At 38.9% G+C, this 25,462-nt stretch overlaps 1 long non-coding RNA gene across 1 annotated transcript in view; it reads left to right on the forward strand.

Annotated features, from left to right (window-relative positions):
• LOC139172082 (uncharacterized) overlaps window positions 1-25,462 on the forward strand; it is a 562,252-nt gene that overhangs the window by 307,449 nt on the left and 229,341 nt on the right. The window lies entirely within an intron of this gene.

A 25,462-nucleotide genomic window follows, 5' to 3' on the forward strand; every position in this document is an offset into this window, starting at 1 on the left:
TAGTAAAATGATGTGATAGTTTATTCTTGTAATAGAATGCAATATTGCAGAGACTGGAATTAACAATCCTGATTATACTCAGCAAAAAGTTAACTCCCAATGATTATTTTGGAATAGAATAAAATGGAGTGGAATAGAATCGGACAAAACAGAACAGAACAGAACAGAAAAACACAGTTGGAAGGGATTTTGGAGGTCTTTTAGTCCAACCCCCTGCTTAGGCAGCAAAACCTAAAATCAGACAAAAGATAATAATAATAATAATAATAATAATAATAATAATAATAATAATAATAATAATAACAACAACAACAACAACAACTATTATTATTATTATTATTATTATTATTATTATTATTATTATTATTATTATTATTTAGATTTGTATGCCGCCCCTCTCCGAGGACTCAGAGCGGCATATCTAATTATCTAATATTTTCTTTAAAATTTCCAGTATTGGAGCATTTACAACTTATGGAGGCAACTTGTTCCACTAACTGTCAAATTTATCCTTATTTTTCATTTGGTTCTCTCCTTGAGTAGTTTCTACCCACTGCTTCTTTTTCTACTCTCAGGTGCTTTGGAGAATAGGTTGACTCCCTCTTCTTTATGGCAGCCCCTGAGATATTGGAAGAATGCTATTATGTCACCCCTTCACATTCTTCAAAGACCCAAGTTAATTTATCTTCTACTGTGCTTTTATAACTGCTGTATATGTGCACAAAAAAGTTGGCCACTACATCCCATGAATGATATCCTTAAACCTGGCATCTTCTCTCCTCCTCCCATATCTCCGGGACCGCCTTCCGCCACATGAATCCCAGCGACCGGTTAGGTCCCACAGAGTTGGCCTTCTCCAGGTCCCATTGATGAAACAATGTCATCTGGTGGGACCCAGGGGAAGAGTCTTCTCTGTGGCGGCCCCGACCCTCTGGAATCAACTCCCCCCTGGAGATTAGGATTGCCCCAGCCTCCTTGCCTTTTGAAAACTCCTTAAAACCCACCTCTGCCATCAGGCATGGGGAAATTTATTTCCCCGGGCCGTTCCATTTTATGTATGGTTTGTCTGAGATGTATGACTGTTTTTTATATTAAGAGGTTTTAAATTGTTTTTAACTATTGGTTGTTGGGGTAGATTTTTTCTATATAATTTCTCCATCTGGTCGCCAACATAAATTTTCTGTCTGTAATGTATATTATCTATCTATTATGGCTCAATCTATCTATAAAAATATCTAACTATCCATCCATTCATCCTGCTGATATATATTTTTTGCAAGTCATTTTTGTAACTGATCCAAATTACTATTCAACTGTTATCCATCCACCTTACCTTAATCTTGAGAGCAGAAGAAAGAGACCATACAGAAAATGACACATTTTTCCCTACAGCCTTCCCTTCCTGTATTATCTCAAATATATATCTCCCAAATTGTTTTATTATGACAGGCCCTCAGATTTTTTTTAAAAAGGAGGGAGTACAAGAACAAGCAATCTTTATTTGGTCAATGACCAGTGTAATACCAGGGAGTACATTGTTTCTTATTATTTGGCATTCTCTCCATAGCCCATCAGAATGTTGGATCAATCTCCAATGACAGATTTCAAAATATTATTGGGTAATTACGTCCTATTCTTTGCCGTTGCTTTATGATCCCATTTTATTACCCTTTTTTTCCTTTTTCCTGCCTCCACTAATTTATGTTATAATTATCACTGCAGTTGAGTGACCAAAATCTTTAATGATAAAGTTCTAGGAACCGAGGCGTCGGCGGTAAAGCCAGGCTATTAATGTCTCTATAGGTCCATTAAAAAGAGAGAGAACACTTTACCTCCCAGAATCTCCTCTTTGTCTTTGTCACCCCCTGCAGAGATGAACCATAAAATATACAAAGTAAACAGTTTTTAGCTGAAATGCAAGCATGCTTTCAGAATAGGTAGTCAGTGGCAATAGTGGTTTATTTAATTAATCAGGCTTATGATTATATAAAAATATAATATTACTAGAGGTGGGATTCAGCAAATCCTGACCAGTTCTGGAGAAAATTCTGAATAGCTAGGAGAACCAGTAGCAAAAATTCTGAGTAGTTTGGAGAACCAGTAGCAGAAATTCTGAGTAGTTTGGAGAACCAGTAGCAGAAACTCTGAGTAGTTTGGAGAACCAGTAGCAGAAATTCTGAGTAGTTTGGAGAACCTGTAGCAGAAATTCTGAGTAGTTTGGAGAACCAGTAGCAGAAATTCTGAGTAGTTTGGAGAACCAGTAGCAGAAACTCTGAGTAGTTTGGAGAACCAGTAGCAGAAACTCTGAGTAGTTTGGAGAACCAGTAGCAGAAATTCTGAGTAGTTTGGAGAACCAGTAGCAGAAATTCTGAGTAGTTTGGAGAACCAGTAGCAGAAATTCTGAGTAGTTTGGAGAACCAGTAGCAGAAATCCTGAGTAGCTGAGAGGAGACTTGATAGCTGTCTACAAATATCTAAAGGGCTGTCACAGAGTAGAGGGATCAGCATTGTTCTAATTAGCACATGGAAGGACCAGAAACAATGGAACAAAACTGCAAGAGAGTAGATTTAGATTAGATATCAGAAAAAACTTTCTAACGGTAAGGATGATAAACTGGTGGAATAGTTTGGAGGTGGTGAGCTCGCCTTCACTGGATGTCTTCAAACAGAGACTGGACAGTCATCTTTCTGGGATGGTTTAGTGAATCCTGCATTGAGCAGGGGGTTGGACACGATGACCCTGGATGTCCCTTCCAACTCTGTGATTCTATGATTATATACACACACACACACACACACACACACAACACACACACACACACATTCATTCTGTTTTCCCCAAAATAAAACATCCTCTGATAATAAGTGTGCATGGCAATAAGGCCAAGTGCTTATTTCAGGGTTCAAAAACATATAAGACAGGGTCTTATTTGTGGGAGAGCACACATACATACACACACACACACACACATACTTATGCATGTTTTCCTAGACTTTCATGGGTACAGATATGTAGGTCTTGGCATATTCGGGTTTCTTTCTGTGTAAGTTTCAGAGAATCCTGGCAACATTTCGACAGGTTCCCACTTGTCATCTTCAGGCTGGTGCTTTCGACCTTGTGCTAGGGCAAACAAAGCATGACCTAAGCTGCCATCCTTCTATAAATACTAGTGGGTGGGTGGGTGTGGACTGCTGGCTCAGCAGGTGCAAGTTGTGTTGAAACTTCTTGATTAGTTGGTGAAATAACACTGAGTAATTGATGCAACCAGTAATCAAGTAATTGGAGGTGAGCCTGTATTACACAGGTTAATATCCTGCCTTGCATGTAGCACGCTACAGGTTCAAATCCTAGTAAGGGATGTCTAGCTGATGAGGCCATAACAAGGCTGAAATAGGTCTATACTAGGCTCCTTTCCTTTTCACTTATCAGCAAAAAGATGTAACCATATATATAAAATAAATAAATATATAAATGCAATATGCAATTTTTTTAAAAAAATAACTATGCTGAATCTTTTGCTTTCGTTATTGATTTAATTGCACAATAGGCTTGATACACCACATATAACACAGGGCAGGACGCTTGCATTTCAATAGAAGGCAACAGATTTCTCTTCCAACTCTAGAGCTGAGCTCAAAGAACATGGTTCCCTGCAGCTTTCCCCCATTTTGGAAAGCTGGATATTAAGTGCAACATAATTCATACCCAGCAAGGAACTCCCGTATGAGAAGAGAGAATGTTATGAGTGATAAATAGAGCAATTTCACTTTGCAGCAAGGATTTCTCTTCACCAGCTGACCTTTATGAGTTGCTGTCTTCTGGAGCTAAATATTGGAGTAGACCAGGGTTTGTTTGGTAATCCGGTATTCTGTGGATTTAAGTCAGTGGGAAACGTGCCGAAATGCCAATGTTTGTTCATCAAGTCAGGCTGCTTGCAAAAATGTTCCTTTTTTGCCTTTTTTGTTTTTTAAAAGATAGTGATGATTCAAGCCAGAGTTTCCCATTTGATTACATTCCCCTTTTAAAATTCTAAATGCCATGGTCAGAGACCAGAAAAAATATCTAAATTCAAGGGCATGTAGTTCATCAACTTAAAAAAATATAACTCTGAAGATGGTTTGCTCTTTAATGTAGGTTGTTCTAAAGGTGTGGGGAGGGAAAAAAAGCAATTATTTTTGGTTTATGTAGGTCTTGCCCCCTCTTTATTTCTGTCCTCCCACTATCTTTTTTTCATTTATTTATGTTCCCCCCCACTATTTTTATCTGATTTTTTAATATTGTGACGCAACTTTGTTATTTTGTTTATAAGTCACTTTTTGTTTTATTTTTAAATTTGTTTTGTCAAGCATGTACAGTGGTACCTCTACCTACAAACGCCTCTACTTATGAACTTTTATAGATAAGAACCGGGTGTTCAAGATTTTTTTGCCTCTTCTCAAGAACTATTTTCCGTTTACAAAACCAAGCCTTCAAAACTGTAACCGGAAAAGGCAGGGAAAAGCCTCTGAGAGACCTCTCTAGGAATGTCCTGGGAGGGAACAGGGCCAGAAAAGGTGGGGAGAAGATTCTGTGGGTCCTCTCTAGGAATCTCCTGGGAGAAAACAGGCCTCCACCCTCCCTGTGTTTTCCCCAATCGCACACATTATTTACTTTTACATTGATTCCTATGGGGAAAAAATGCTTCTTCTTACAAACTTTTCTACTTAAGAACCTGGTCACGGAACAAATTAAATTTGTAAGTAGAGGTACCACTGTATTAGATAATATATATAAATATAAACCAGTGAAGGGCTGCAAAAAAAAAATTACAACCACACTGTGGGTGTGGCTTATTTAGTGGGTGTGGCTCTCCAACCATGTGATCAGGTGGGAGTGGCTTGACAATCATGTGACAGTGGTGTTTTAAAGATCATGTGACTGGTTTAAAAGTGGCCAACTTGACGTCACTCTCATCAAGGGTTTGGGTTAGGGTGCCTGGCCTCTCCTTGCCTCAAAGAGATACAATTTCCCTCTCTATTTACTATTACTGAACATCCAGCATATACTATTTAATTCTATGGATCTGTGCCATATGTGTACATACATATTACACACAGGCACACAAAATATACATTATCCACCATATAAATTGTATATGTACACACAGAAATGCGTACACAGCTCTTCTAAAATTATACACATTCAACTTCATTTACTGCAATAGGAAAAACATACCCAGAGCCCAGAAGGGGAAAAAAAGAAAAAAAAATCAAAATGTTTCTACCGTTTCTGCGTATGTATGTATGTATGTATGTATGTATGTATGTATGTATGTATGTGGAAAGGGATCTTACAGGTCATCAAGTCCAACCCCCTGCTTAAGCAGGAAACCCTACACCTCCCCAGCCAGATGGCAGTCCAATCTCCTCTTGAAAACTTCCAGAGTTGGGGCATTCACAACCTCTGCTGGCAGTCCGTTCCACTGGTTGATCGCTCTGACCATCAGGAAGTTCTTCCTTATTTCCAGGTTGAATTTCTCCTCGGTCAGCTTCCAACCGTTGTTCCTTGTCTGGCCCTCAGGTGCCCTGGAAAACAGTGTGACCCCTTCCTCTCTGTGGCAGCCCCTCAAGTACCTGTAGACTGCTATCATGTCCCCCCTGGCCCTCCTTTCTCTAGGCCATCCATACCCAGTTCCAGCAATCTCTCTTTGTATGACTTGGTTTCTAGTCCCCTAATCTTTTTGGTTGCTCTTTTCTGCACCTTCTCCAGAGTGTCTATGTCTCTTTTGAAGTGTGGTGACCAGAACTGAATGCAGTATTCCCGATGTGGTCTGACCAGGGCATTATAGAGTGGTATTAATACCTCCCTGGTCTTGGAGTGTATCCCCCTGTATATATTCATTTGCTAAATACCCTAAAAATAAATACCCCATAAAAGTAATATGTTTGCTAAATAAAGAAACAATGTAGGGGTAGGGATTAGGAAAAGAGCAAATTTGATCAATTTTAGTAGGCAGTTAATGTTTTCTTCCTTTTTTTTGTTTTGTTAACTGAACTGCATACAGTTCTGGTGATGTGGCAGGGATACCACAAGGGGGGTAGCAAGTGAGTGGATGCCTGCTAACGGGCGCCACCAGGATGGATCTGAAATGAGAGGTGCTTTTTAAATGTAAGGACTCATTCTTATTGGTAGTTAGAATCTTTAATATTGCAAAGCTTGGATTCATTGAATGAGTTTACCAAAAACATAAATATTGTGGAATATACAGCCTCTTGCTACATAACTAAGCTCCATTTCATGCCTGAATAAACTAAATCATTAATGTCTTTTAAATAGAAAATAACTTTAGATAGATTTTTTTTTACTCCCAAAGCATTTTATTAAAATCAATTTGATTTTTTTAAAAAGTCCAATTTAAATTTAAAATAAATTTGATTTTTAAAAATCCATTTTTTTTAATCATCAATTTTCATCTACCCTTGCAGAAGATAAGTTTATGAACTGTGGCGTTGTTGGTGGTCTCTGAACTTGGTAGTTTGCTGGCAGATATTTCATTACCCAGCCAGGTAACCTCATTAGTGACTCATACTGATGATATTACCTAGTTGGGTAATGAAACGCCTGCAAGAAAACCGACAAGCTCAGAGACCACCGATAATGCCAAAGGTTACCTACCTTTTTTACTTACTAACTGGCAATAAATTTCACTCAAGCAAGGAGAAATGTATTTTTGGGATTGCACAGTAGAAATAAGTAATACAGGGAGCTGTCGGGAGAAAACTAGAATTTTTGTAACAGTTTCCAACCCGTTTCAGCATGTTAAAAAGGTGGAATAAGAATGCAGTTAAACAAATATGCTGAGGCTGTTAAATGTAGAATTGATGGTGTTGTTGTTTATGTAACTTTCCACTCTAGGGGAAAATAGATCATTATGTAGCTGTAAGGAATATGCTTTTGCTATTTCTGTACCTCGTTCTAACAATTCAGTGATGAATGTTCTCATAATATTCTGCAATCTATTATTTGCAAAAGGTGATTTCCCTTGATAAAATTAAAAATAAAAAAGATTTGAATTTAACACCATTAAGTACGGAGTAAAGTTTTACATGTGAATCTCGTTGTGAAGACAGTACGCTGCCTAGCTGTGTTTGGGGAAAGTATACAGACAATTATTTTCTTAACCACGGAGCGATTTCTCCTAGGTATCCATGGTTTATAATAATGGGCAATTATTGAAATGCCACTCTCTGACATCTTCAGGATAAAATAATACTGTGCGTATATTTATCTCAAAGGCAAATAGTTCATCAGGTTACCAAGAATAATGATTTCATGGAAGATAACAGGGGAAACTGAGTCTGAGGTTTAAATAAGCGGTTATCATCATTGTCTACAAGGTTGAAAGAAAAGCACTTTTGACTCATGGTCCCTCACTTATGAAAATCTGTACACCACACACATCCCTGGAGCCAATTAAATAAGGCTTAATTTATTTTGGCTTTCTCTTAAAAGTCTCTAACATCCTGATATTGATAGAATTCAAACCCTGTTATATTTCATTGCTTTTATATCATACAGAGATCTGATTCTTAATGGCTTTTATTGATACTTTTATGCACCTATTACTTAATTTTGTTAAAGGTCAAAATTTTGTGACCCCAAAAAATAGTCAGATGCTTGAGCTTATATGGCAAATTATCCAATCCTATCTGAATCCAATGAATTAAAATAGACCTTTACTTAAATCCTTGTGAAAAATAGAATTAAAAACTCTTTTTCTGATTATCTTTTTCTCTCTCCTATTTTGCTTTTAAATCATGGTGAACAAATTTTACAGCTTAACTAGACTTTTATGATGGGTTCAGAAGTGCCAGTTTTCACAACTAAACTACAATTGTGAGACATATCTGTTGTGGTTGGCTCTGGCCCAGTTCCTCCCCCAAGGAATGTGGGGGTGGATGCAGGAGAAACATCAACATGTCATAGGCCTGTTTTATTGCTGACAGTCAGGTAGTGAAGTTTCCTCGGAAGGAGAAGAAGGTGGGGGTGACTTGGAAGAGGGGGGCTTGGCAGGCAGCCCAGGAAGCCAATCTCCATTATCGTCGGTAGATTCGGATGAGGAATTGCTAGACCCATGCATGCGCAGAGTTATGCATAGAAGAGACCAATTGAAGAAATATTACAGGCGATAGAGAATCCACCTGTGGTTGGGTGGGGCTCACATAATTATAGCAGCTGTTAAATTGGCAGCGTGCGGGCTGAGCAGTGTGGAGAGTATCTGATCGTAGTTCTTGGGAGTCAATTACTCATTTGATTTTACACTACTCCTCTGTTCAAGGACAACAGAACTGGGCACCAAAAGGATAAAATAATGAAATCATCTTGAATTACAATAGTTTAATGATGTAAGAAGAGATTAAAAGCCATAAAAGTTCAAACAGTAAAACAAATTTAATTTTAAAAGAGCAATCTGGTCCTTTTCAAATGCCATGGTGAACGCCAAACACATTTTGTTGAAACCTATGCATTTACATTTCTGATTGAAGAGAACACCATAATCAAGACCCCGTCATTAAAAAAACCACCTTGATTCCTCTTCATGTAATGCAAGGCAATCCTATTAAAAATGCTAGCAGCTGTGCCTCTCCAGCTGATCTTAACACTTTAAGATTTCTGTTTCTATTTTAAATAAACATTCATGACCTGGTATTTTAATGATCATGTTTTGATTTGGTTGCATCTACTATGTGGCTTACCTTTGCAACTTGTCAATATTTTAAGCCTTGGGATTTGTAAACCCCAGAATCAGTATGAAACATGTTCAAACTCATATGACATCCTTTTTTATCATACGAAGGATAGAATGACAGAATCAGAAATGTAACGCTAAAATTTGAGGAAGATTTGCAATGCATCAGTTAAAGACGAGTGTTTTTGAAAGGTTTCCTCCCTGTAGTTTTGAATCATGGACTGCATTATTTCTTATCACTTACATTAAATTCCTTTTTCCTTGCCTCTTTCTCCCAGTGTCTCAAAAGACTTATCTAAAGGATCCCTAACCTATATCTATGCAGCTTGCACGTGGCTCAACTAGCTTCCTTCATAGGATCCTAGGGTTGGAAGTCTCAAAAATGCTTTATTTTTAAAAAATGCAACTGTACTGTTTTTTAAGGGGAGGAGGAGGAGGAGGAGGATTCTCCTCTTCTCATCCAGAAGCTTCATCATTTGTGACTGGATGGTGGAGGGATAGAAGCTTCTTGGATGAAAAGCAAAATGTCTTCTTCCTCCTCAAAAAACCAGTCCTGTTGCCTTTAAAGCAACAACAACTAACAAAGCCCTTTTGAGACAACTATGACCTGGATGACTGAGAATCTCTGTAGACATTCAACCTCATGCCCAATGCAAGACCATTCTGGACAAATAATAATAAGACCTGTCTGGGTTAATGAGGAGTCAGATAGTGATGTGGATTTGGAAAGGGCTGAAGAGGCAGAGAAGCCAGCAAAGACTGTAAGATCTCCAGTCAAAGTCTCATCTGAGTCAGATGAGGAAGGGATGATGAATGATCCCATCCTAAATATCTGGGTCAGGAGAATGCTGGGATGCCAGGAGCAGCTGCGCTGATGCAGAAAGAGATTCTAAGTCACAGCTGCCAGGAATCAAAGATGCAACAGGGTGTGCAACAGGCGGTGTGGGAATTTATCATTGAGATTTTTGAGAGAGACATTGATGTTTGCGGTTTCATTGTTCCTTTGGACACCTTTGAAGATTCTGACAGTCCAGCAGTGAGTAATTGGCTGACATAAGCTAGAAAGACTTCTGTTGCTGGCTTGAATGATGAACTCTGACCCTTGTACTGATAAACCAGCATTCCTCTTGGCCTAGCTGAGGCTTGCAGCCATTTGTACATAAAGAAACCTTTTGCATTTTTCAAGCTTGTGTGTGTGGGGGTGTTTGTATAATTGCCTTGTTTGGGTGGCCCATCGGCCAAGCAGAACAGTAGGCGAGGCAGGGGAAGGATACTGCAATATTCCCATTCCCTCCCCACTTCTGAGGGACGAATATTGCAAAATCTCCATTCCTACCAGAGAATGGGGCCAGCCAGAGGTTCCCCAAACTACGCAAACTCTAAAAGTTCTGCTAACAGTTCACCAGAACCTGTCAGAACCTGCTGGATTTTATTCTGGCTCCAAGGCTGACAGAAGTACTATAGAGATCATGTTTAGAACAATCATGAACTGTGAAGGAACATCAAATGTGGCTTGCTGTCCATATTTTAGGTATGCTTAAAGACTGGCATCCAAACATTGCCCTATGTTGGGTATCTCCTGGAGGAAAGAGGAAACAAGGCTGCCCTTGGAAAACTTGGTGCCAAACATTTAAGTAAGACCTTAAGATTATTAATGTCTCTTGGGATGATGCTGAAGATGATTAGGGGACTGGAGGCTAAAACATATGAAGAGCAGTTGCAGGGACTGAGGATGGCTAGTTTAATGAAAAGAAGGATCAGGGGAGACATTATAGCAGTCTTCTAATATCTCAGAGGTTGCCACAAAGAAGAGGGAGTCAGGCTATTGTCTGAAGCTCCTGAGGGTAGAACAAGAAGTGATGGGTGGAAATTAAAGAAGAAGATAAGCAATTTAGAACTAAGGGAAAAAATCCTGATAAAAGAAGGACCAGGGGAGACACAATTAATCATTGGAGCAGCTTGCCTCTAGAAGTCCTTCGGGATTGGGCAGCATAGAAATCAAACAAGTAAGTAGGTAGGTAGGTAGGTAGGTAGGTAGGTAGGTAAGTAAGTAAGTTAGTTAGTTAGTTAGTTAGTTAGTTACTTAGTTAGTTAGTTACTTAGTTAGTTAGTTACTTAGTTAGTTAGTTACTTAGTTACTTAGTTACTTAGTTAGTTGTGAATGCTCCAACACTGGAAGTTTTTAAGAAGATGTTGGATAACCATCTGTCTGAAGTAGTGTAGTGTTTCCTGCCTAAGCAGGGAGTTGAGCTAGAAGACCCTTTGAACTCTTTTGTTATTATTAGTAGTATACTGAAAATGATCAAAATGCTAGAAAATACTTGCTGCTCTATGTGCTGTGCTGAGGACATGATGATGATGATGATGATGGAGGAGGAGGGAAAGAGGAGGAGAAGAAGAAGAGGAAGGGGAAAAGGAAGGAGAAGGAAAAGGAGAAAGAGGAGGAGGAGGAAGAAGAAGAAGAATCTTACTGTTTAGAATAGGAGTGGTGCGGTGGCCTAAAGGTGGAGCTTTTGCCTCACAATCCTAGGTAGAGGCAGATATTTCTCTCTCTGGGCACAATGAGAATATTTCTGCTGAGCCAAAAAAACCACCCCAAACAACAACAACAACAACAACAGCAACAGCAACAACAAACCACATTGGTGACAGGAAGGGCATCTGGCTTGCTCAGAATGCCCAGATTCCACCCCACAAGGAATTATGGAGTGTTTAAAAGAAGATGATGATCGTACAGTTTAGAATCTCTTTTCTTCTAAGTCAGCACAACTATTCAATGCCCTGGGAACCTGGGCCAGTTCCAAACAAGTGATTATTCTCCTTGATATTCTTTGAAGAGCGCTCTCCCTCAATTTACTCCCTTCTATTTCTGCTTTTCTACTCATAGGGCCTGAAGTTTCCAGGCTGAAGATTACCTTCATGGGTCTGTGAACTCACTCCTATAGAGCTGGCTGCTGCACACTCTGAATGTAGTTTCCCCCAAAGTGGATGCAAATATAGATGGAATTATTATTCTTTAGCTTTTTGCATCACCTGCTAATGTGTTTTCGGCAATAACTCCCTGAAAGTCATTGTTTTTAATGTTTGGTGCTTTAACAGAAGAAAATAGCTTGATTTTCTTTCCTGCCTGCTGTGTATTTGTGAGAGTGAGAAAGACCAAGGTCAGTCTGGAATGGGCTAGAGACCCGACAGGTTGGTGGTAGTAATAATGCACAGATATCTGTACAACCCCCCCCCCCAACCACATCCTTTCATTATCCATTTGGGCAAATGGATAGAGAAGAGGCTAAAAGTTTAAGAGCTGCTAGGTATTTTTGTTCTGTTATGGCTTTTCTTAAATCTATCTATACACTGCTCAAAAAAATAAAGGGAACACTTAAACAACACAATATAAGTCCAAGTAAATAAAACTTCTGTGAAATCAAACTGTCCACTTAGGAAGCAACACTGATTGACAATCAATTTCACATGCTGTTGTGCACATTCAACTTTGTACAGAGAAACATATTCAATGAGAATATTTCATTCATTCAGATCTAGGATGTGTTGAGTGTTCCCTTTATTTATTTTTTTAGCAGTATATATAAAAAAGCTAAATACCCCTCACAAAATCTCCAGAACTGTAAAGCCTATAAATTTTAATCTTGGCATGGATGTTCCTCTTGGCTTTTAAGTGCTTGCTGAGGAAGATTTTTTTTTAAATGACCATTAGTATTTCTTATACAGTATTATGTTAACACACTTTGATGCCAAGGAGTCCCCACCTGAAAAGAACTGTGTTCCAACTGCTAGTTTCTTTATATTAACATGCTCCGATGCTACTCCTTCACTAAATCAGGCATGGGCGTGGCCAGCACATAATTCATCTGGCCTGCGGGCTGGGACATTCTACTCCCTCTCCCCACCTGAAAAGAATTCCGTTCCATTGCCAGCTACCTTATATTAACACGCTCTGATGCTAAGGAGTTACATATTCTACATACATTTTCAAGCTTTAAGTGTCAATTTAGCAAGCCCGATCAGATAAATTCAAAGCAAAGCATGGGTATCCAGCTACTAGTCTGTAATAAAACCAGCTTATGATAGAGCTGTGTCCTTGAATCTCTTTCTGTTTGTCTTCGTTTTAATTCTGGGTGAAACTGACAACAACATTACGCACAGGCAGAGAACAGCTGTTGTTTGAAGTTAGGAAGCAAGAAAAATCTGCACTTTGCTTCAGAGTCTCTCTTTGAATAGATGGATGTCCTTCCCAAATCATCACATTTTCCATTTCCTCCCCCCTTGTCTCTCCTGGTTTCCCTTCTCTTGATTAATTGCTTTAAAAAAAAACAACCCAAAAGATAGAATGACAGGAAAAAGACAAGGAACAATAATGGTGTGGCATATTCATTGATGATGGTGATAGGAGGAACTTTGTATTTAAATTCAATGACAGATTTATATAACCCAAGCTCGGGGATGTGTACTGCGAAATAATACTCAGTGAGTTCAGGAAGGTTTATTTTCAGGTGAATGTTTTTCTTTTTCATTTTTTTTCAGGCTTAAAAATTTAATGCTTTGTGGGTGCACGCACAGGTGAGAATTTTCCCCACAAAAAGGACATTTGGACTTCCACCTGTATACAGACTTGAAAGCTTCCTTTGCAAAGGCCAAGAATCTGAGTAAAGGGAAAGCTTTTTAATGATAATTCTTAAGTGAAGGAGAAAGGCTTCAATGAAAACTGTTGTGGTCTCTTCCCCTGAAGAATTATTTTTTTAAAAAAGTTTATCTAGGAACCTGCCAGGAATAATTTAGCTACAAGGCACACCGATTCAAGGCTGGAATTTGTATTGAACGACCTGTGAGTTTTGATTCCATAAGTCCCTTTTTGCTACAGCCAAAGTTTGAGAAAATGCAGCCACCAGAATTCAGAGGTTCTAACTATTATGCCAGGCAGTGGTGAAATCCATTTTTTTAAAACTGCTGGTTCTGTGGGCATGGCTTGGTGGGTGTTCTGGTTTCAAGCTAATGCAGATAATAATTGGAATAAATGATTGCTCAATGCATATATTTGTTAAAAAACCACAACATTTTCTTTATTCCTCCTTTTTCTCCCATTCAAACATCAGCTTTGCATGCAGTGCTTTCTTTTCTCACCTCTATTTTTAGTAGTTAAGTAAATTATCTTGAGAGTAGCATAAAAACATTCCACAAGTCATTCTAAAATTTATGGGCTAATCAGTGCTAGCCAGGAATCATAAAAACAGGTAATAAATCACACAATTGGTAACTTACGCTCTGGAGCTTGTTGTGGACGCATCCATTTTGGGACATCAAGATTGAATGAAATCAGCTTCTTCTTCCGTTCACACCCGGATATGAGTTAACTGATTAATCAGTTCCTCACCTTCTAATATCTCTTCCCTGACACCTGTTCTAACCTCCTCTGAGAGCATCTAAAGTAAGGGTTAATCCACCTCCAGTCCTCCTCACTCGAATCTGAATGCATCTCTACGTCAATTGCCTCCCCCTCCTCCTCCTCCTCCTCCTCTGAACTAACATTTCTTTCTATCTGTACATCAGGCCCATCTGCTAATTCAAAATCGCTCTCCACTTCAGAATCTGAATAATCCTCAGGCTGAACAGGGGTATATACAACAGTGGATGTGGCAGGGGAAGGTCACTACAAAATCCCCATTCCCTCCCCACTCCATTTCCATATGAGTTTGAGATGGGAAGCTATACAAATCCTTCATGTACATTAATAAATCTACGGAGTCAACAAAGAGGGGCGGCATACAAATCCAATAAATAAATAAATAAAATAAATAAATTATCCCACTAAAAACAAAAAAGCAAACAGGCAGCAATGTAAGTTAGAGCCCACCCCTGCTCTGAAGTATTTTACATGCATCCTCTTTCCCCTGTGCTATTGAAAGGAAATGCTGTTATAAATCTTAGAAATTCCTAATACTCTAAACTTGAGTTATTTCAAAATAAGCATGTGCAGGACTGAATGATAAAAACCACTTACATTTTGAAGTGTATCATTAAAATACTGTAATACGTAGGAAAAATGACTATTGGCTTAATTCAAGAATGGTCATGAGCTACTCCACCCCATGGTTTACTCGTTGTGAGGTTAACTTCTCAGTAATGCACAAAATTGCTAAAACAAGGTGAAAGCAACGAGTAGGGCAGCTTGTAGAAAGGGAGGGTGGCTTTCCAGATATTGCTACACTGCAAATGCAGCAATGCCAGCCATTCTAACTTTGAAGTTAAAACTGTTGATTCCAGCAAGATCTATAGGTTTTGGGACTCCCCATCCATCCATCTACCTGAGAGGGTTTTCATGTTTAAAATCAGATTGGCAGTTCTTTTTTTCCATTGCCATTGCTGGTATTGGAAAAGTATAAGGAGAAATTTTTTAAAAGAAATGAAAAAAAGAAACCCAGCAAAAAAGATAGTAGCACACTATGTTTTTGTCATAATATCTGGAGTTTGTTATATGGAATTAATTTTGTAAGTAGGGCTGACAGCATCCCTTGGTAACCTCTTTGTCTCTTTGCTTAACTTGTATTCTGTGATAGTCTAATAATTTCATAGTCCGGGCTTTTTGTAATATAACCTGTACAGTAGAAGGAATAAATCAATAAAGGTAAAGATATTAATTCACAGGGCTCTCCATATTCTTACCACAATTAACTTCAAATACAGTAGTGGATTTTTCATAAGCACCTATTTGCTGTCTCTTGCCAGAGGGTTTCAAGTAGTTTATCAGATGCATTTCATTAAATCCCACATAATTAAGTCTCAATTAATCCATTCCGATATGGTTGGTGTAATTATGCTTATCGGGTCCCGATGAAAGGGCACAAGGACTCTCCCATAATCCACATTCTAAGAATCCCCTTCCTTCTATTTTATTTGTTGCTGTGATTTATATTAAAATATAGATATACTTCTTTTCTAACACTCAGCTATCCTATTCTATTTAGTTCAGGGACAGGAACCCTGAAATGAATATTATGATTTTCATATTGTATTGGCCTCTTTGCTAGAGGCTGAAAAACATTGATAATTAGAAAGGGGCAGTGTGCTATTCAGCTGGTTCCATCCAGTTTGGCCTCACCCACCCGCCCAGACATCTTGATGTCTTATCTATCCACATTTTCAAGGCTGTGCACATGAGTGGAAGACTTTGTACATGTGTGGAGGCACACTCACATTTGTGAACCAGGAGGTAAGGTAAGTGAATAACACCACTACAATGGGGGGGGGGGGGTTTATGAGTCATGTTATGTTTCTGTTTGCTTTTCATCACAGACTAAGACATAATATAGTTTGCTTGATTTTGACTTCATTGAGTCTGGGTGGTGCAGTGGTAAGAATGCAGTACTGCAGGCTACTTCTGTTGACCGCTGGCTGCCAGCCACTTGGCAGATCGAATCTCACCAGTCTCAAGGTGAACTCAGCCTCCCATCCTTCTGAGGTGGGTAAAATTTATTTATTTGACTTCTATGCTGCCCAATCCCGAAGGATTTAGGATCCAGATTGTTGGGGGTAAGAAGCTGACTCCGAAAATCACTTAGAGAGGGCTGCAAAGCACTATGAAGTGGTATATAAGTCTAAGTGCTATTGCTTTTGACTGCCGGCTGCCAGCAATTTGGCAGTTCAAATCCCACCAGGCTCAAAGTTGACTCAGCCTTCCACCCATCTGAAGTGGGTAAAATGAGGACCCAGATTGTTGGGAGCAATAGGCGGTTCTGTAAACCACTTAGAGAGGGCTGTAAAAGCACTGGGAAACAATATACAAGTCTAAGTGCTATTTGCTAAGTGTCAAAACAGAGAATTGAGGCTCTGTGCTGAAGAGGAAAATAGAGACAATTATATATTTTTCAGTTATAAATATTTTTTGATTTGATTTGATTTGATTTGATTTGATGTGATGTGATGTGATTTGATTTGATTTGATTTGATTTGATTTGATTTGATTTGTATGCCGCCCCTCTCCGCAGACTCGGGGCAGCTCACAACAATAATAAAAAAACAATGTATCACAAATCTAATATTAAAAGTCTCTAAAAAACCCTTATTTAAAAAGCCAGACACACACACAAACATACCATGCATAAATTATATAGGCCAGGGGAAGATGTCTCAATTCCCCCATGCCTGACGACAGAGGTGGGTTTTAAGAAGTTTATGAAAGGCAAGGAGGGTGGGGGCAATCCTAATCTCTGGGGGGAGCTGGTTCTAGAGAGTCGGGGCCGCCACAGAGAAGGCTCTTCCCATGGGTCCTGCCAGACGATATTGTTTAGTTGACGGGACCCGGAGAAGGCCAACTCTGTGGGACCTAACTGGTCGCGGGATTCATGCGGCAGAAGGCAGTCCCGGAGATATTCTGGTCCGATGCCATGAAGGGCTTTATAGGTCATAACCAACACTTTGAATTGTGACCGGAAACTGATCGGCAACCAATGCAGACTGCAGAGTGTTGGTGTGACATGGACATACCTAGGGAAGCCCATGATTGCTCTCACAGCTGCATTCTGCACGATCTGATGTTTCCGAACACTTTTCAAAGGTAGTCCCATGTAGAGAGCGTATATAACATAGTCACATGTTTATAAAACAGTTTTAAAGTAAAGAGAACCAATGTGAGGGATTAAAATACTGAGCTCTGGGAGCTGGGAGGCTGACTATACATGGAGGTTTTTATATTCTGTTTTGTCTAAGGAAAAATCAATCAACAGGACAGCAAAGTTTTTGAGAACAAGATACCTTTCATTTAGATCCAGAGTAGCTTCATGGATTGTTAGGGGGGGAAAATGTCCTTAGGCGGATTTTGTCTTTGTTTTGAATAAGGGAATGACAGGAAAGGTGACAGATAGCATGAATGTAATCTTCAACGGACACAAACGTAGTAAGGCTGTGTAATTATTTGGACCTACTGCTTTATGGCATGTGAAATCTTTTAAGCTTAATGTGAACTCATAACAGCAAAACTACCTGTATAAAGCCACTATCTTTGCTGGGATAGTTCAGTATGCAAAGCCTTTTTGCTCTTATCTTCTTGAAGAAAGGAATGACAAGAAATAATATTAGATAGCCCTTGATTTTGAAGCATGTTATGAGTGACACACATGCTTAAAAATCAGGGGCTGTACAATAATTGTGCATTATTGTACATTATGTACATGTACATTATGGTGTACAAATTTGATTTCTTGGCTTAAATTCCATAAAATTAGGGTGGTTAACTAACTATGGGTTATTTGAAGTGGGGGCAAATTCAAATCAAGACAATGGATCTGATATAGGGATAGTTGTTCTCTGGGTCTATATAAAAATTGGTCTGGTTTAAAAAATAGCAATAACAATAGCTCTTAGACTTACCATATATAGCTCTTCATAGTACTAAACAGCCCTCTTTACGTGGTTTAACAGTGTCAGCCTCTTTCCTCCAACAATCTGAGTCCTCATTTTATCAATCTTAGAAGAATGGAAGGCTCGAGTCAACCATGAGCCAGTGAGAATCGATCTGTTGGCAAATGGCAGTCAGCAGAAATAGCCTATAGTACCACATTCTAACCACTGCACCAATATTAGGCTGCTGAATACTGTAGCTAAATATGGAGTATTTGAAATGGGGCAAATTAATATCAAGGATCACAAATCTGATATACTGATAGTTATTCTATGGTCTGAATAATGTATTGATCAGTTGAAAGGATATCTAAAAAATTCAGATGCCCTTATCTTTATCACACATGAAAGAGGAGGAAAAAAATAGCAATAGCACTTACATTTATATAACACTTCATAGTGCTTTTACAGCCCTCTCTATGCGGTTTATAGCGTGTGTCTATTTGCCCCCAACAATCTGGGTCCTCACTTTACCCAGCTCAGAAGGATGGAAGGTTGAGTCAACCTTGAGCCGGTGAGATTTGAATTGCCGAACTGCAGCTAGTAGTCAGCTGAAGTAGCCTGTGTAGAATGTGTGTAGAATGTGTGTGGAAGAGTAGAGAATTTGATGAGACCTAGATAAAACATGGTTTGTAATTGGGGATATCATACCCCGCTACCCTACTACAGTGTTTCTCAAATAGCGCCCCCCCCCAGGGGGGCACGGAGCAATGCCAGAGGGGACGTGTGTGACCCCAGGGAATATACATGGTCCCTCTCAATTGATTCCCCTAAACAGGCTCCACTGAGTTCTGTGGGACTTGCTCCCAGGTAAGTGTGTAGAACATCCTTCCCCAGCCAATAGTTTACTTGCAGCTTATAATAAATAAAATAATAAATATTAACACTAAAATTCCATTGGGGCCCAGATTGGAGAGTTGGGGGGCGTGGAATGAATGTTTACTTCTTCCTAGGTGGGGCATAAGAGAAAATAATTGAGAAACACCGTCCTACTAAGACATGATTTAGTTTAGCTTGTAAACATGGTCACAATATATTTTAATTTTTATAGCAAATGCTGGGTCATCACAAAGCTATCAATAGAATGTGATCTAGCAGAAGGTTTCAGACTTCGCCAATTGTGGTTTATTTAGTTAACAATGGTTTACAATATCTTATTTCATACGATCTTTGATTCGTTGAGACAAAATGATAGTTTCTTACGAAATGTAGATTAAATGTTCTTTCGAACCGTTAGAGAGGCTTTCTTAATCCTTCACTTGTGTTAGGTGTTGAAATACCTATTTTGACTTTTCTTTCTCCATGATTTATACAGTTCCTTTCCACTCTTATGGTGTGCTGCTGAGTATTTAATATGTCTATTTAAATGCAAATTTTGACTTTTTGTCTATAATCATATGAAATGTTTGCCACTAAATTTTTTAATCAGAAACATTATTTTTATATCAAAGTGGTAATGGAGTGTTAGCCTACACATAATAAAAAAGATACACTGGTGATTTAAGGGAGATATTACTACAGCCATCAGTTGGCATTCTAAAACCCACTTTTTTGAGTGCAGAAAGCCTTGTGTAAATTTGCTGCTAATAATTCATCTGATTTAGATCTCGATCTATTAATAAAGAACCAGATGTTTAAAGTCCTTGTCTATATCCATTTCTAGGACAAGCTAGGCATTTTTTTTAACATTAGGTAAGCTTCAAAAAGCAATAATTCTTTTTTTGTTGTTGTTGTGCTGTTCTTACTTTAAAAACTGAAATACCAAAAGTTTCTCAAAAGCCTACTGAAAAATTTTCAAGTATTTTCCCCCTTGCAAAAAAAGAAAGAAAAAAAGATGGTAGTTATTGCTGCTGTTTATTTCCCCCATTATATTTCCTTTCATTACATTCCAGTTTCCCTGGTTTTCCAAATTATCTAATCTATACAGTCTGGAAAGGGAATCTTTAAGTAGCCAGGTAACAAGCCAAGAAGTCACGGAAGAGATAATTCAGCAACATAGCACAGGATATTTATGGACACAAATTAACCAAATTAACTATTGCATTCACCTCTGAGAATTTCCCCTACATTTTTTTCTCCTTTGGAAGAAATTTTAATAACAACTTCTCTTCCTTCAAACGGGATGATAAACAGGTTGTACAATGCTCACATGTTTTCCTCTATGATATCATGAAATATAAAATGTGAGATTTAATGACTTGATATTATTATTATTATTATTATTATTATTATTATTATTATTATTATTATTATTATTATTATTATTATTATTATTGCACCTCTATACACTGTACTGTTTTACAAATACCCCATTTCTCTCAAAACAAGACATCCCCTGATAGATAATCAGCCCAATTGAGTCCTCGGACAGGGGTGGCATACAAATCTAAATAATAATAATAATAATAATAATAATAATAATAATAATAATAATAATAATAATAATAATAATAATAATAATAATAGTTTTTGTTGTTGTTGTTGTTGTTGTTGTTGTTGTTATTATTATTATTATTATTATTATTATTATTATTTGTTGTTGTTGTGGTTAGCTCTGGCCCAGCTCCTGCCCCAAGGAATGTGGAGGTGGAGGTGGGGGAAACATCCACATACCACAGGCCTGTTTTGCTCCCAATAGAATCTGCCGTCGAAGTCTCCTCTGACGAAGGAAGTGTGAGTGACAGGGAAGAGGGGAGTTTGGCAGAAAGCCCAGAAGGAGATCAATCATCCTTATCATCCCTGGATTCTGAACAAGAATTTATGACGGACCCATGCATGCATAGGAGAGAACAACTGAAGGATTATTACAGGAGATAAATGAGGCCATCTGTGGTTGGTTGGGGCTGCTGTAATTAGTGGTACAGATAAAAAGAACAGCGTGCTGGTTTAGCCTCATGGAAGTTTATCTGCTTCATAGTTTCATCAATATTGTGGTTTGCTGTTTCCCTGTTCAAGACTGTGTGTGGAATTTCTGGACTTTGGAATTGGACTCAATTTCCCAGTTACTGGGTGAGAAATTGGATTGCATTTAACCTGTGCCTTTTGTGTACCAGAAAATCCCTTTGACATTTAAAAAGGGAGTTGTTTCTGCTTTTTGGTTGATAAAGACCTTTTGTTTTCCTTCTATTGTGTGGTGTGTGTCTGCTTGGACTAATTACCCTGTAATTACGGGCGGTTGGGACACGCCGGCAGAATTATTATTATTATTATTATTATTATTATTATTATTATTATGATGATGATGATGATGATGATGATTATGATTATTATTATTATTATTATTATTATTATTATTATTATTAGTGCATGGCAATAAGGCCAAGTGCTTATTTCAGTGCTCATGTGTAAACTGCTCCTTAGAAGCAGCCGGCAGATTCTAGAAACCAGAAGTGCAGCTGGCAATGATATGGATGCCACAGAGAGGGCTCATGCCATAAGTTTGCCATTATGGGTATAGGGTAAAATGATCAGATTATAACTTTGGTAAAGCAGGACACAATGGGGGTTGGAGAGAGTCAACTGAAAAATCTGAAAAAATATTACCTCAGCAATTGTTTTTTGCATATTGTTTCCCAGTCTGGCCCTTTTATTGCAATAGAAGACCTCGGGAGGGGAGGGGTCCGCAGATCTCTCTCTTCCCTCTTCTTTTCCTCTTCCTCTTCCCCTGCATGCCTGCCAACAGGAAGCTGCAGAGATGGAGTTCGAAGGAGAAGAAGGGGAGGGGGAGGCATTGCAAAGGAATCCCCTTCCCCTCCACCTTGCATCTCCCCGTTCCCTTCCGCATTGCAAAACTCCCCCCTCTTGCAAAGACTTGCAAAGAGGTGGGGGAAGAGGTGCTTTGAACTCCCCATGCAAGATTAATGTGTGCATGTGGACATGCATATGGGCGCAGGAGGGGGAGAAAGGCTAGGAGGCCAGACCAGATCTACCCCTTCCGCTTTCCCATTTTTCTTTCAATGCACACACACCTGTTTGCAGCTAGGAGAAAGTTGGAACTTGCGCTTAATTCCCCACCCACCTGTGTGCTCCCTCGGGTCCAGATCAAAGGCTCACGCGTGGGTAGATTGGGTGGGTGGAAGGGACAGAAACACGCATACCTTTCTTGGCAAGGGTGGGTTGGTGTGTGCAGTCCCGCTCACTCTGGTCAGGCTGGTGGCAAAAGTCTGAACATGGTTGAATTGTGGTGAGGGCGTTCTCTCTCTCACTGTTGGGCATGCGCAAAGCAACCTGGAATTTATTCACTCTGGATGGCCCAGAGTGAATAAAGCATTTCCTTTCTCTGGGGGCTGGGAGGAGGAAGCTTTTCCCAGCTTCCTCCTCCCGGCGCCCAGAGAAAGGAAGCACTTTATTTGCTCTGGGCAGTCCGGAGAAAGGAAAATCAGGACGTTTTCAAAATCCCACGGGATGCGGGACAAATTATTAAAAAGCGGGACTGTCCTGCCAAAAGCGGGAAATCTGGTCACCTTAGTATAGGGCCTCATGCTGGGGTAAAGGGTTGGACTACAAGGTCCCTTCCTCGAGCTTCCAGGAGGGGGGAAATGACCTTCCCCAAGGCACTGGATGCCCTCCGGAGGCCGGAAATGGGCCCATTTCCAGACTTCCAGTAGGCCTGTTTTTCGCCCTCCCAGAGATTCGGTGTGGGCTCTGTATTTTCCCGGCATCCAAATTGAGCCATGTGGAGACTCCTGGGGTGAGTAGGCTTAGAACAACAAGTTCAGTGAACCAGATTAAAATTAATATCTGATTTGGCCAAACCGGTCAAAACTGGCTGAATCCCACCCCTGGTTGGGACCCTTAAGATCAACTTACTTGAGGCATTAACTGTACAGTTTCTATTTCTCTCGCTTTTTCCTCTGAAGCAACGAAGCAACCTGTTTTATGCCAAAGTTTCATTTCCTTTTGAGTGGAAGAATTCAGAAATCAGCATAGCTAGTTTGGTGGAGTGGTGCAGGCATCAGGTAGAAACCAGGAATTTGGTGAGTTATAGTCAGTGAAGAGCCACCAAAAATTTTACTGCCACACTGTAGGCATGGCTTATGCAGGATGCCCTGCATTTTCTTTCTTCTTTCAGTGCAAATTGGGTGCCCTGGGGTAGAGCTCCATTTTTGCTACCCCACTGCATCCCCCCCCATCGAGACAGCAGCCCACTCCTGGTTATAGTCCTGCCTTAGGCACAGAACTAGCTGGGTGACTTTGGGCCAGGCATTCTGTCTAGAAAGAAAGAATTTGCAAACCGTTTTAAAAAAATACTTCTAAGAACACTGCAGGGGACTTGGCCAGGAGTCAAAGTTGACCAGAAGACACACATTTCCTGGAATAAAATAAGACTTGCTTTGATGACAATTTAATTAAAATTAAAATGACATTAAATATTGTAAATACAATTGCATTCTGTGCATTTAAGAATGTCTTTCTGTTACAAATTGACAGATGCAATCATATCAAAATGGCAACGCGGAGATAACTTTCAAAAGAACTGGGAGGCCACAGTCATGTTTTTAGGAAACTGTAGTGTTGTGGTTCACACATTGTACATTTCTGTCCCGAAGTATATGTCCCTTCAGAGCAAGACTATTATGATCATAAAGTGAAGGATCAATCCTCTTCTAAAAACCTCCTACATGGCATTTATAGAGATAATTGCCTAACCCTGGGATAAATTTATATTTCTTTCTTTAGTGGTCATTCTAGAAACTATTTGGTGTAGAAAGCAATTGAGGTAGGAAGGAATAATGTGGTGTTTGCCTCTAACTTGATTAAATTTGAAGCAGAAAATAAGCTGGGCCTTATAGATGTTCATCTTCTACTAAGACACGTGCTATGAATCCCAGATACTCATATTTCACTGTAGGAACTGTATTTCCTTGTTAAAAAGAATACGACACGAAGGCACAAAGAAAGATAGATCTTTAAAGAGAGATGCAATACAACCACATCTGAACTATTCATTATTCCTTTTTCTTCTTTAATTACAATACTTGCCAAAGTAAAATGCTGCAAAGTGAAATAAATGCTGAAGAATACAGGCAATATCACCTTAATCAAAACTTTTGAAGTGAATAAGTGGTTTACAGGACTTCAGCCTAAACATCTTTTGATTGATTATAGAAACTCTGAATATTAGCTATTATTTTGTGCCATTACAGTACATTTTCACGGCATCCAGAAGAGAAAGAGGGTACAATTTTGTTGTTAATATGTAAGTGAAAACCACTTCATCTCATTTCAGTTAGATGATTACATTCAATTCTCATTTCATAAAGGATTCACAGCTGAAATGTCAAAAATGAGGTAATGGCCAACATTTGCAAACCTCTGAAACTTATTCCATGAAAAGCAATTTAAACATAAAAGGTTGGCTAACCTTGAATAGTCAGATTAATGAGCCAGCAAAAAATAAATAAATCCCCCAATGCAATTTTCAGTGAATAAACAAAACTTCATATGCAAACTTAGAAACATTTTGTCAAAACAAAAGAATGAACAGTCAAACTTAAACTCAGATGCCATCAACCTAACTTACAAAGTTATCAGCCACCTATCAAAACAGAAATGAGACATATTTTGCACTATTATAACTACTTATGAAAAATATGCTACAGAAGTATGTCTCCAAGGTATTTCATAAAATTAAATACAACTGAACAGAATATTAGCAAAATTGGACTGTTTTAAAAGTTAAAAATTGCTGTTAAATCAAATCCCTCAGAGGTGAGTTGATATGTAAAAATATTTAAGAGACTGAATTAAAAACACAGATTTTTTTTCTATTCTTCAGTCCATCATCTTTAAGTATTTTCATTTCTCCAAAGTCAAGTGGTGCAATGCAATCTGACGCTAAAATGTTACAGCTCTCAGTAGTTTAAAAAAGAAAGCTGTTTCTTCTATCTCCCTTCCCATCATCTGAATGGACAAGTTTTTGTTGATAGTTGATATTCTCCTTAGCTACTATGATTTATTTATGGTTTGCTTGGGTTGTGTGATTAATTTTTATGATAAGGGTTTTAATATGTTTTTTAAAATATTGGATTTGTACATTGTGTATTGTGTTGTGAGCGGCCCCAAGTCTTCGGAAAGGGGCGGCATACAAATCTAATATATTGTTATGGTTATGGTTATGGTTATGGTTATGGTTATGGTTATGGTTACGGTTACGGTTACGGTTACGGTTACTATTACTATTTTGTTACAGGATTTAATGGCCCTGAATCCAAGCCACAGATGTAGACTTCCAAAAATGTTACATCTGGCCACGGGTGAAATGCTCCTGGTTCGCTTGTACCTGTCAGTCGTCAGAGAGTCAGTTGCGAAGGGAGCGCAAATATC

The sequence above is a fragment of the Erythrolamprus reginae genome, chromosome 9 (genome assembly GCF_031021105.1).
Source record: "Erythrolamprus reginae isolate rEryReg1 chromosome 9, rEryReg1.hap1, whole genome shotgun sequence".
NCBI lineage: Eukaryota > Metazoa > Chordata > Lepidosauria > Squamata > Dipsadidae > Erythrolamprus > Erythrolamprus reginae.